This window comes from Schistocerca gregaria, chromosome 2, assembly GCF_023897955.1.
Source record: "Schistocerca gregaria isolate iqSchGreg1 chromosome 2, iqSchGreg1.2, whole genome shotgun sequence".
In the NCBI taxonomy this organism is placed as follows: domain Eukaryota; kingdom Metazoa; phylum Arthropoda; class Insecta; order Orthoptera; family Acrididae; genus Schistocerca; species Schistocerca gregaria.
The window spans coordinates 273,772,753-273,784,770 of NC_064921.1; the positions used below are offsets into that span (position 1 = coordinate 273,772,753).

General features: G+C 43.1%; 1 protein-coding gene across 1 annotated transcript in view; it reads left to right on the plus strand.

Moving 5' to 3' along the window:
- Positions 1–10,608: 10,608 nt before the first annotated feature.
- Positions 10,609–12,018, plus strand: part of LOC126336865 (potassium voltage-gated channel protein Shaw-like) — a 1,557,807-nt gene continuing 1,556,397 nt past the window's right edge. Inside the window, exon 1 of the mRNA XM_050000963.1 lies at positions 10,609–10,816. The gene's annotated coding sequence lies outside the window, so the exon portion shown is untranslated. The remainder of the gene's footprint in view (positions 10,817–12,018) is intronic.

Below are 12,018 nucleotides of genomic sequence, written 5' to 3' on the forward strand. Positions count from 1 at the left end.
CTACAACCGCGAATAACGGATGATATGAAACTCCCAGAAAATAACGAAGACATTGTACAGTAAGAAAGCAGGTATACAACCATATGCGAAATGTGAAACACATTTTCAATCTCAATTCAAAAAATAACGTCAGAAACTTTTCTTAGTAACTGTCAATGGTTGCATATTTTCAGTTGTCGAAATCCGAGATTAATCGTTCCATACCTTGAAGTTTGCGTCTTCAAATCAAGTAAATGAAGGAAATAACATAAAGTATGAAAGAGACCCCTAAACTGGAACAAATTTGTCAGTAAGCAAGTAGATTTGTGGTTCACGGCTACCCATTTCCCCATTAGCAGTGTTTCCGTTAGTCAAAGAGTGTGCGTTTATTATGCACCAGTGTCCGTGGACACATAATATTAAAGAGTACTGAATTCGCTTTCGCAGACCCTGCGAGAAGTATTTGGTCCCTCAACAATATACGGGAAGCAGAGAGACACTGGCCAAAGTTCTCACCTCGTTAACGCCAGAACATGGAGGGCAAACTTGCTGCTGTGTTACATGATAAAGACTAACGACTCCTCGCGAGTTGTCGTATTACTTCCGCTAACAGGTGGGCAGAGTTTTAGTTGAGGCACCGAGGCGGTGACAGCCGTGTTATTAAATCTCTCTCCACCAGTTGAGAGCGCACAGTTGTTTTCCCGGAAGTCTGTGTACACTTGGCTCTCGGAAAATTAGCCAGAAACGGAGAGTGAGGAAAAGCATGTACGAGGTGCATTCAAGTTCTAAAACCTCCGATTTATTTTCTCCGGACTGTCAAGAGATAGAAACATGCGCATTGTTTTAAAATGAGGCCGCGTTCATTGTCAATACGTCCCAGAGATGGCAGCACCGTACGGCAGATGGAATTTTACCGTCAGCGGTGAGAATGATAACTGTTTTAAATACTTAAAATGGCGATATTTTCCTTACTTGAACAGCGTGCAATCATTCGTTTTCTGAATTTGCGTGGTGTGAAACCAATTGAAATTCATCGACAGTTGAAGGAGACATATGGTGATGGAGATATGGATGTGTCGAAAGTGTGTTCGTGGGTGCGACAGTTTAATGAAGGCAGACATCGTGTGACAACAAACCGATCGCCTCCAGAGTTGGCATTTGTGTGGGTTCTGTGCACACAATCCTGCATGACGACCTGAAAATGCGAAAAGTGTCATCCAGGTGGGTGACACGAATGCTGACGGACGACCACATGGCTGCCCGTGTCAAGCAATGTTGACGCGCAACGCCAGCATGAATGGGACATTCTTTTCGTCGGTTGTGACAATGGACGAGACGTGGATGCAATTTTTCAATCCAGAAACAAAGCGCCAGTCAGCTCAATGGAAGCACACAGATTCACCGCCACCAAAAAATTTCGGGTAACCGCCAGTGCTGAAAAAATGATGGTGTCCATGTTCTGGGACAGCGAGGGCATAATCCTTACCCATTGCGTTCCAAAGGGCACTACGGTAACTGGTGCATCCTACGAAAATGTTTTGAAGAACAAATTCCTTCCTGCACTGCAACAAAAATGTCCGGGAAGGGCTTCGCGTGTGCTGTTTCACCAAGACAACGCACCCGCACATCGAGCTAACGTTACGCAACAGTTTCTTCGTGATAACAAGTTTGAAGTGATTCCTCATGCTCCCTACTCACCTGACCTGGCTCCTAGTGACTTTTGGCTTTTTTCAACAATGAAAGACACACTCCGTGGCCGTACATTCACCAGCCGTGCTGCTACTGCCTCAGCGATTTACCAGTGGTCAAAACAGACTCCTAAAGAAGCCTTCGCCGCTGCCATGGAATCATGGCGTCAGCGTTGTGAAAAATGTGTACGTCTGCATGGCCAATACATCAAGAAGTAACGCCAGTTTCATCGATTTCGGGTGAGTAGTTAATTAGAAAAATAATCGGAGGCCTTAGAACTTGAATGCACCTCGTAACTTGACGATCAGTAGATAAGCGAAGGAACATAGGTTTTGCTGTCATCAGGATTACATGTCCCTCTTTCCAAATTCCTTGTTTAACAATACCAATTCCTGTTTCTTCCATCCAATTAAACTGGTTTCAAAGTACGTGTCCTTTCTCCTATTTTTTATTTCCTCTACGCTGCTGGTATGTCTAAATAATCTGTTCAGTTCTTCCTGTACATTTCTTTCTGTTCACCTCCTTCGATTTCTGTACCAAACTTTCAAGAAATTCTAACTATATCTCCAAGTTCGCCATAATCAATTTACCTACTGATGTAGCCAATAGCTCATCATAATGATATTAAGCTTCTATGTGATTACTGACCTTAGTAGTTAATTTTACCGTTTCTCAATCCGGCACAGTTTCCTATTACATTGGTTTAGCTTTCGTGTCGTCATGATATATGTATTTTAATCATGAATTGACAAGAGGTATGCATCTTTCTGTCTGCTGTGTGAACGTTAGTGTATGACAGAGTGGGAGAGAATGTAGCTAGGTAGATGAAGGCTAGGTTTTATATTTTCTTTTGTTGCAGACATTTCACGAAAGAAACACAGTCTTCATTCTTATCTAGTTAGGTGTATTATGTAATTTTGTAACTGTGCTTACAGGATTACTAACGTTTAGATTTTTCCTCGATATTAATAAAAGACTATTGCTTGATTACACCACTTGTTAATTGTCAGATACGAACAAAATTTACATGCTACATCCGTGGAGGTAATAGCTAATGAAATACTCAAATTCTCGATACAAAAATATGAGAAATCCTACCAAGTCGGTGGCTTATAAGGGCGAGAGGATATTCGAAATCTCTATGCAGCGTACACGTGTTGTAGCAAGGTAGCTTTTGTAGGCTATTCTGAGGTTGCTTCCCCAGTTTATAACCCACTAGCGTCCTGTAAGAAATTTTCCTTCTCGTCTTTGCTACGACACAACGATGTGTTGTAAATAGCTATCGTCGTTTACACACTCCATACGTGGTGTAGAAAGATTAGTATTTAAAATTATGCAATAGGAAAGTGTAAACACGAGGGAGTGTGAAAAGATATGCCTCAGATTTTTTGTGTGACAGCTCTTAAAGCTTTTTAAATAAAACAAATGATATTAACATGTTGCACCTTTATTCTTTATGTCTACTGGTACATGATTCAGCCCTTGCCGATAGAAGGCTCCTTATTTTAGGGGTTAACATGGAGGCGTTTAACGCAACTATGTCGGTACGTGAGAAACAGTGTGCTGTAAATTCCACGAGTTAGTTCACAGATGGACCATCGTCTCCTTAGGCATGACAATGCGAGACCGCACACGACCGCGGAGATGTCTGCAACAATCTGATGTTTCGTGTTCACTGCCATCGATCATCCTTCATTCAGCCCAACTTGTCCCCCTCCCCCCATCTCATTTTTATCTGTTTCCAAGATTCAAAGAACAGCTTAGCTGACTCCATTTCGATATGATGAAGTGATGACACAAAATCAAACATTCTGCAGTGACTGTATTAATAAACTGTGGACATTCATTGGGAGAAATAAGGTTTTTGTTAGGATGACTATGTTCAGAAATAAATATGTAGACATGAAAAGTACAAGGATACTATGTTAACATCGTATGTTTCACTGGTATGAAAAATCTTAAGGAGTTTTCACGTAAAATATTCAGAGGCATTAGTTTGCAGGACGTCTTCCCGGAAGAGATAAGTCTGGTTGGTTGGTGTTGCCGAAAATGTGGGGCTAACCTTGACTCCTCCAGTCGTAACAAAGAGGACATCCATTTTTGTCTACTTCCTTCAATCTTTTCATCTACGTGAAATATTTTCCATTTCTTCCTGTTATCTGCGTTTTTCTTATACACATAACTTTATAAGTCCTGCTATGTTCCTGAGGAATTTCGTTTTGTAAACCCACGTTGTGTTTCTAACATGCAGTGTTACGTATGATTTGTTCCCCAATGTGGTCTCTGCAATTCTCACTTCTACAATTGATTGAAACGACACTATCAAATCGATCCTCCCTATGTGGATGCTACTGGAATGAATACCGTAAATGGTTTGCTCTCAAAAAACGTAGAGTGCAAAAAATGTATAAATATGAAGTAAAATGTGTTTGATTATACGCTGAGTGTATTTTAAATTTTCAGAACATACGTTTAACTTTATTTAGCCCGCGCCTCTCTTTATTAAGTGGACACAAGTTTGGCTGGGACTGATTAGCGCAGAGGAACGAAATACCTACACCTTGATTGGGACTTTCAGTAATAGCTCTGTGGGCAAGCTAATGAAACTCAACACATTTAGTGTGGTTCCGTATCCGCCGAACAGGCGTGCGCGTATCATCTTTTGAAGTACAGACAGCAGTTGTTCTGAACCGGTTATCTGCTCGTTGGCGGTTGACCATTATGCAGATGATGTACGTGGCTTTCCTGAAATTCCCTGGCTATCAATTGATGCTGTATGCCGACCGCAATCTCCTAGATGTGAAATTACCTCAGTACAAAATAAAACACAAGATTTATCTTTGGTCTCTAGCCAGCAACAGAAATTCGATTCAGGTATTCTTCCGGAAAGGAGCACTTTACTGTGTTGAGACTACACAGACAGATAAAAAATCGTCTCTCAAATAACAAGAAAAGCAATTTGAACATGGCTGTGAGCAGCAACCCTACACGAGTATGGTTTTTATAATGCAGCCAGCTGGTTTCAGTGAGATTTTTACTTTAATCTGGGATCGACACTGCCATTCATCAGAAAGTTTAAATAATTACATGGAGTAACAGATGAACAGATTTACGAGATAAATGCTCTCGTCATATAAAAGATCTTAATACGAAAGTATGTTTCAAACGTATAAGATATGCGGACATTGGAACTGACATATAATTTACTGACAATTTCCAATTTTATGTCAGTTCCAATTCCGAATTTTTATATACCTTGAACGTGATCTTCTTATGAAGGTTTTTCTTGTGATGAGAGCATTTTTCATTTCGTCAGTGACGTAATGAAAAGGACTTTCGTAACCGGTATGCAAAAACTAACAAGGTTTACAAATCGATCTAAATTTAAGTATTCCAGGCACAGTAATTTCGTAGTAATAAGGCCAAAGGAACAAGACAATTTGTTACAATTACGCTGTTAGGTTGGTTTATTGGGAGGGGCTGGTGAGGGGACCAGACAGTGAGGACGTCTGCCCATCAGATTGGGGAAGAACGGAGAAGATAGTCTGTCGTGCCCTTTCGAAGGACCATCCCGACGAGATTTAGGGAAATCACAGAAAACCTCAGTCAGGATGGCCAGACGCGTCTTTTAACCATTGTCCTCCCCTTGTCAAAGAGGGCGGAGGAGCGGATAGAGGTTCAGGCACTCTATTTTCCTAGGGGTGAGAAATTGCCCCTAAAGGCGGAAGAATCAGCAATGATCAACGACATGAGGATGCCGAAGGCAATGGAAACCACTGCATTAAAGACACGTAACGTGTATCCACAGGACATGTTGCCTGTAGTTGAAGAAATGTTATGATGATCTCTCCATTGGCAAAAGACTCCTGAATAGTCCCCCATTCGGATCTCCGGGAGGGGACTGCCAAGGGGGAGGTTACCATGAGAAAAAGATTGAATAATCAACGAAAGGATAACGTTCTACGAGTCGGGGCGTGGAATGTCAGAAGCTTGAACGTGGTAGTGAAACTAGAAAATCTGAAAAGGGAAATGGAAAGGCTCAATCTAGATATAGTAGGGGTCAGTGAAGTGGAAGGAAGACAAGGATTTCTTGTCAGATGAGTATCGGGTAATATCAACAGCAGCAGGAAATGGTATAACAGGTGTAGGATTCGTTATGAATAGGAAGGTAGGGCAGAGGGTGTGTTACTGTGAACAGTTCAGTGACTGGGTTGTTCTAATCAGAATCGACAGCAGACCGACACCGACAACGATAGTTCAGGTATACATGCGGACGTCGCAAGCTGAAGATGAACAGATAGAGTGTATGAGGATATTGAAAGGGTAATGCAGTATGTAAAGGGGGACGAAAATCTAAGAGTCATGGGCGACTGGAATGCAATTGTAGGGGAAGGAGTAGAAGAAAAGGTTACAGGAGAATATGGCCTGGGGACAAGGAATGAGAGAGGAGAAAGACTAATTGAGTTCTGTAACAAGTATCAGCTAGTAATAGCGAATACCCTGTTCAAGAATCACAAGAGGAGGAGTTATACTTGGAAAAGGCCGGGAGATAAGGGAAGATTTCAATTAGATTACATCATGGTCAGACAGAGATTCCGAAATCAGATACTGGATGTAAGGCGTACCCAGGAGCAGATATAAACTCAGATCACAATATACTAGTGATGAAGAGTAGGCTAAAGTTCAAGACATTAGTCAGGAAGAACCAATACGCTAAGAAGTGGGATACGGAAGTTCTAAGGAATGACGAGATACGTTTGAAGTTCTTTGACTCTATAGACACAGCAATAAGAAATAGCGCAGTAGGCAGTACATAAAGTTGAAGAGGAATGGACATCTCTAAAAAGGGCCATCACAGAAGTTGGGAAGGAAAACATAGGTACAAAGAAGGTAGCTGCGAAGAAACCATGGGTAACAGAAGAAATACTTCAGTTGATTGATGAAAGGAGGAAGTACAAACATGTTCCGGGAAAATCAGGAATACAGAAATACAAATCGCTGAGGAATGAAATAAATAGAAAGTGCAGGGAAGCTAAGACGAAATGGCAGCAGGAAAAATGTGAAGACATCGAAAAAGATATGACTGTCGGAAGGACAGACTCTGCATACAGGAAAGTCAAAACAACCTTTGGTGACATTAAAAGCAACGGTGGTAACATTAAGAGTGCAACGGGAATTCCACTGTTAAATGCAGAGGAGAAAACAGATAGGTGGAAAGAATACATGGAAAGCCTCTATGAGGGAGAAGATTTGTCTGATGTGATAGAAGAAGAAACAGGAGTCGATTTAAAAAAGATAGGGGATCCAGTATTAGAATTGGAATTTATAGAGCTTTGGAGGACTTACGGGCAAATAAGGAAGAAGTGGTAGATAACATACCATCAGAATTTCTAAAATCATTAGGGGAAGTGGCAACAAAACGACTATTTACGATGGTTCGGAAAAGCATCATCCACACAATTCCGAAGACAGCAAGAGCTGACAAGTGCCAGAATTATCGCACAATCAGCTTAACAGCTCATCCATCGAAGCTGTTACAAGAATAATATACAGAAGAATGGAAAAGAAAATTGAGAATGCGCTAGGATACGATCAGTTTGGCTTTAGGAAAAGTAACGGGACGAAAGAGGCAATTCTGACGTTATGGCTAATAATGGAAGCAAGGCTAAAGAAAAATCAAGACACGTTCATAGGATTTGTCGACCTGGAAAAAGCGTTCGACAATATAAAAAGTGCAAGCTGTTCGAGATACCGAAAAAAGTAGGGGTAAGCTATAGGGAGAGACGGGTCATATACAATATGTACAACAACCAAGAGGGAATAATAAGAGCGGACGATCGTATTAAGAAGGTGTAAGACAAGGCTGTAGCCTTTCGCCCCTACTCTTCAATCTGTACATCGGGGAAGCAATGATGGAAATAAAAGAAAGGTTCAGGAGTGGAATTAAAATACAAGGTGAAAGGATATCAATGATACGATTCGCTGATGACATTGCTATTCTGAGTGAAAGTGAAGAAGAATTAAATGATCTGCTGAACGGAATGAACAGTCTAATGAGTAAACAGTATGGGTTGAGAGTAAATCGGAGAAATACGAAGGTAATGAGAAGTAGTAGAAATGAGAACAGCGAGAAACTTAACATCAGGATTGATGGTCACGAAGTCAATGAAGTTAAGGAATTCTGCTACCTAGGCAGTAAAATAACCAATGACGGACGGAGCAAAGAAGACATCGAAAGCAGACTCGCTATGGTAAAAAAGGCATTTCTGGCCAAGAGAGGTCTACTAATATCAAATACCGGCCTTAATTTGAGGAAGGAATTTCTGAGGATGTACGTCTGGAGCACAGCATTGTTTGGTAGTGTAACATGGACTGTGGGAAAACCGGAACAGAAGAGGATCGAAGCATTTGAAATGTGGTGCTATAGACGAATGTTGAAAATTAGGTGGATTGATAAGGTATGGAATAAGGAGATTCTATGCAGAATCGGAGAGGAAAGGAATATGTGGAAAACACTGATAAGGAGAAGGGACAGGATGATAGGACATCTGCTAAGACATGAGGGAATGACTTCCATGGTACTAGAAGGAGCTGTAGAGGGCAAAAACTGTAGAGGAAGACAGAGATTGGAATACACTCAGCAAATAATTGAGTACGTAGGTTGCAAGTGCTACTCTGAGATAAACAGGTTAGCACAGGAAAGGAATTCGTGGCGGGCCGCATCCGATAGATGGATGACCAAAAAGAACCAACCATTTACAGTCGTCAGACCATCATGAATGTGACTGCAACTGGTTTCACTCTAGTGCCTATGAGTACATTTAAGCCATTATTTCTATACATTTTGTTTTCTGTCGCCACAACTTTGATTGTAACACGTGCGAATTGCTATGAGATGCAATACATGATCATCGGTAATGACTGCTTATAGCAGTCGAAAGACAGCTTAGTACTCTTTAAATTGTAGTCACTATCGAATTATGTCAATTTTCACGACGATCGTTGGCTCTCCCACTAAACACTGATAAGCTGTTCAGTCACCTCAGTATGGTATGAATGTGTTCATAGAGTTAAATCCGATAACAATTTTAACATGAGTGCGCGCACTGCCTATCACAATTTTTATAGACTGACAACGTAGTTTCTTTGTGATATGATAACAGGCAACTCTGAACATTTGTGATCCATCTATGTCTTTATGGTAAGTGGTTTTCGTAATGAGTCACTTTACTGTGTTATGTTATACTTTTATTTTCATTGCGTTATTCATCGCTTTATCATCCGACGATGACTATTATATCTCGCATAACATGATGCCAGGAGTACTTTTATCCGTACGTGGCATTCCATTACGTGTGCGTTGCTCTTAAAGTTTGCATCAGTTAACAGATTCGTAATGGTTTAAGCCTATAATGTAACTTGTCTATTATTTTATTTGGTATATAGGAACCTGATGATGGTCAGACGACTGAAAGTGGTTGTAAAAATTATTTTACCAGGAGCTCAAGCCGGTACTATGATATTTTAAGTAAATTTTACAATTTTTATTTCGAAGAAAAGGTGTTTAGTATTCAAGGACGTTTCTCGCAAGGAAAATTAAAAACAAGAGATTCGACAAACATTGTTTCATGTTCTTACCAGTGAACCTCTTGCCCTTGCACCCTATCCACTCCCCTCAATTGTATTGAGGAAAAGGACGTGTTTAATATTCAAGGACGTTTCTCGCAAGGAAAATTAAAAACAAGAGATTCGACAAACATTGTTTCATGTTCTTACCAGTGAACCTCTTGCCCTTGCACCCTATCCACTCCCCTCAATTGTATTGAGGAAAGGGACGTGTTTAATATTCAAGGACGTTCTCATGAGGAAAATTAAAAAAACAAGAGATTCGGCAAACATTGTTTCATGTTCTTACCAGTGAACCTCTTGCCCTAGCATCCTATACGCTCTCCTCGCCCCCCCCCCCCCCCCCACTTCCTCCCGACATCGTTCTCTCCTCCCCTTACTATTACTAAAAATGTTCAAATGGTGTGAAATCTTATGGGACTTACCTGCTAAGGTCATCAGTCCCTAAGCTTACACACAACTTAACCTAAGTTATCCTAAGGACAAACACACACCCATGCCCGAGGGAGGACTCCAATCTCCGCCGGAATCAGCCACACAGTCCATGACTGCAGCGCCCCAGACCGCTCGGCTAATTCCGCGTGGCTACTATTACTAGTGGAGCCAGGATGGTCAAATAAAAATACAGAAAATAATTGTATGTATTTTCGTATTCCGTCGTACAAGAGCTTGTACGCAGTTCTTACTGTTTTTGGCTCTTACGCGGTGTTATTTACGCCTCAATTCCTAGAGTACCGGATAGCGTCAGCGCTACAATCGAGAAGACCTTGCGATGAGGTTACGAACCTCCGATCGAATTCAACATACAGTGTGACAAAACACCCGGACCTTCCTTAAGCAGCACAGTGTGCGAGAGGGATATCGACCACGCCGTCAGCCTGTTGAAGTGCACGTATGTCGCAAAGCGCCGGGTAGGGACACAGTGGGGAAGTTCTAGGTCTCCATGGCAACTCACTGACCTAATTACTGCACATGCGCAACAGGGAACGCCGGGCGTGCGCGCGCAGCAGTCACCTCTGGCTCGCCAATTCCCCTCCCGTCCCTCTCCCGAGACGCACGCAATTTCTGGAAATCGAGGACGGGGGGGGGGGGGGGGGACGGAAGAGTCGGTAGTGGGGGGAGCCGGAACGTGGGAAACAGCGTGGGGCGTCGAGCAGTGGAGGGGCGGGTTTGCGGTGGCAGAAGGGGGGAGCGGGTGAGATAGTGGAGGAGACTGAGTCGAGGTGGGAGTGGGTAGCTGCGAACTGGTGGGGGGAAAGGGGTGGGGAGGGAGAAGGTGCGAGAGCGTGCGCAGCGCGCGCGTCTCGGGCGTGGAAAAAGCTGCCGGCGGGCGGCCGACGCAGCGGCAGTGGTGTCGGCAGTGCGGTGCCGTTTGGCCGCGGAGCGAAGACGTGCGCGACGTGCGCGCTGTAGAGTGCGAGGTGCGTGCCGCGCGAGGAGAGGGCAGGCCGGAGCAGGCAGCGGCGACGTGCCGTGCAGAGGGCGGCGGCCGGCGCCGGCGGCGGCGATGAGCGAGGCCAGGGTGAGTGCGCCGGACCACGCCCGGCCTACCTGTTGACGCGAACGCCAGAGGGGACGGGACCGCGTGGCCGTGCACCTGCGCCGGCGACTCACCCTCCTCTTTGTCTCAAGACGCGCCCAGCGACTGCCTCTGGTGTCTGTGCCGCAATGTTACTGTTTACGAAGCCGCGACTCCACATGACAACAAAACGAAAAGAAAGAAAATTTCAATGCTTCCAATATTGCCTTCGTAACTACTGAAAGCCGATAACGGAGGCATAATTCATCGCCGTGGCACTGAAAGTAATAACATATGATCCACATAACCTAAGGATATCAAAGAAGAACGAAATAAAACAGTTATCAGCGTCATCTACATAGACACCCAAGACGAACTTCGCGTGCTTCCACCCTCAGGTAGATATGGAAAACCTGTACAGGACTATAGTACTGTACAGGTATATTATATCTGGATACAGACTGTTAAATGCATATCATTTTATTTCCTTTTGAAACAGTTTTTGTCACGTGTTATCCACATTATAGCACCGACGTAAAACAGTAAAATATTGACGAATCGCTTAAAAGATACACCGACTGTTCGCTCGATACAGACGCTGTGACACAACTGTCCTTGAAAGCGGACTGTAATGATGGTGGCGTTGTTAGCAAGCAACGACTTGTAAGACATAACTTCTCTGCACCAGTTACAGAATTTTGATTAGTAATGCATACATACGAGGGCTTTTAGAAAAATAAGGTCCGATCGGTCGCGAAATGGGAACTACTGCGAAAATCAGCGACTTGAAAATAAAAATGTCTTATATACAACAGTTGGCTGCAACTTCCAACTATTTCTCTACATAGTTGCCGCTCCGACTTACAGATATGTCGTAACGTTGTACCAACTTTCCAGTACCCTCGTCGTAGAAGGAAGCGTCCTATTCTTTCCTCCACCTCTCTATTCTCGCCTGCAGCTCGTTGTCAGTGCCAAAATGTTTTCTTCATAGCTAGCGGTTCAAACGAACAAACATGAAACCAAGGAGGAACCAGCTTTCTGGTGCACTGTTGTGATGAAACATTTCCCATCGGGAACGCTGCAGGAGCGTCTTCATTGCCACTGCAGATTGCAACCGAGAACTTCCGTGAAGAAAGAAATGCATGGTAGCTGTGTTATTTAGACTGCTTGAGATCAGGCGAAATCTCTTCTCAGATCCTCGTTCT